The following is a 1,846-nucleotide window of genomic DNA, read 5'->3' as shown; positions in this document are numbered from 1 at the left end:
TACGATTGATAGCCATACTCTGGACGAATGGTAACGTGAGTTCTTTCAACATAATTATATATAACAAGTTTGACATTGCTTTCAGTTCAACAGAAAGTCATTTGATTGCTTTGCAAATTTTACCCCCGGTTTTATCCTCTCATGAAAAACAAAAAATATGCTCATTGGTTTAAAATTGGAAATGATTCTTTCACAAACAGCCAATGAAACCACATATTATTGACCACCATTATTGATTTAGGCCAATCATTTTTTCCCCCCTTTATGTCATATCCGTGGCAGACACTTTTTGCCAATGCTGTCAAATTCAGCTCCGAGTTTGCCTTCGCAACCAGATAGTCGACAACAAGATGAAACAACAAATATGACAACAATTTACACTTTGAGAGGAGAAAAGAGGCAAGCTGAATTATTTTTATTCTTCGAAACTGATCTCAAATCATTCTATTTGGCTCCACTAAAATTGATCAGAGTTTGAATAAACGGATTTCCATTGTACAAAGTATATCGATGCAGAGGGTCTCCGCGAAAGCATTTTCCGGTACGAGCTAAGTCAATGAGTTCACTTTTTAAACAGCTTTGCATATGCCAAATTAAACTTTAGGTGTGAATTTTCAAAGCGATTGAAGGACTTTTGTAGAACTAAGAATAATGTAGTACACTTATTCATTCAATGACTGAACCTGCTGCGCCATTTTGGTCATTGGTCAATTTTCCTTCAAACGACTCGCAATGCTAAAAGTCAATTGTCCATAACTCGTCAACGAAAGTCCGTTTCATGCCGAAACTTGGCATTTAAGTTCCTTCAACTCATTCGAGATTATAATGACGCATTACTTAGGGTCTCGTTTATGGTTATGAGAATAAGGCATACAAATAGAAAATAAAAAGAATGGTTGAAGATATGGTTAATGCTATAATAGATTTGAGAACCTTAGGGTTAGTCACTTTTAAATGGGGGAATTAATCAACAAAAACCAACGGCTTTATTGCGATTAAGATGCGCAGCTGAACGCCCAAACAAGGGTCTCCGTTTATTTCATCATTCTTGAATAACCCTAAGATTCGTACGCTAGCTGTTATAAAATCGCTCGGCCAAAGATCCTGTATTAAAAGATCGGTATTGTTTCAGGTTGAATCGTGAGGTTGATTCAGAGTACCTTTTACCGTGCTATAATATGCAGGATGCACTACAAACTTTAACAAACTTAATAAATCATTGCATTGATATCATTATCAACTGCCTATGATCAAATTTGCTTTATTTCCTCTGCATTTGATGGAGGTTTCGTCCAACCAGAGCACTATTTCCGGGGGTTAAATCTTTACTCGTAGGTGCATCTTTGTAGATTTGAATTGCTGATCTTTCCTGACAGGATCTTTAGCTGTGCCTTCTTCGGTTGAGCAGCTGGGGTCAGGTCAACGTAGTCGTAACCAGATGACCAACAGCTTTCTTGGGATTCCTAATCCCCTTGGGACCGGAATCCTCGGCCAACTGTGGTTGAAATGGTCGAGGAGAGGACGTTGAAGAATGTCTTGCCTTCCTTTGATCAGAGGATCTCTCAGTAAACAGTAAACTCTCTATCCGATAAGAGCTCTTCATTTGCATTTTCTGTAAGTTGCCCACACGCATTCAACAATGGCTCAAGAAACCGAGAAACATGTCCGAAGACTTCAAAACGGTGGCAAAGCCAAGTCAAAAGCTCGAGGAAATACCAAGCAAACTCAAGAACGACACGAGAATCAGCACTCCACCCGAAACCACGGCTCTAAACGCCCTCAGAAGTTAAAGATGGGTGCAGTTCAGTCTCAATCTCTGATGAAGCCCAAGTCAAAGTTTCAAGGG

This window comes from Tigriopus californicus, chromosome 6 (assembly GCF_007210705.1).
Source record: "Tigriopus californicus strain San Diego chromosome 6, Tcal_SD_v2.1, whole genome shotgun sequence".
In the NCBI taxonomy this organism is placed as follows: domain Eukaryota; kingdom Metazoa; phylum Arthropoda; class Copepoda; order Harpacticoida; family Harpacticidae; genus Tigriopus; species Tigriopus californicus.
The sequence above is the reverse complement of the archived record's forward strand: the minus strand, read 5'-3'. Positions refer to the sequence as shown.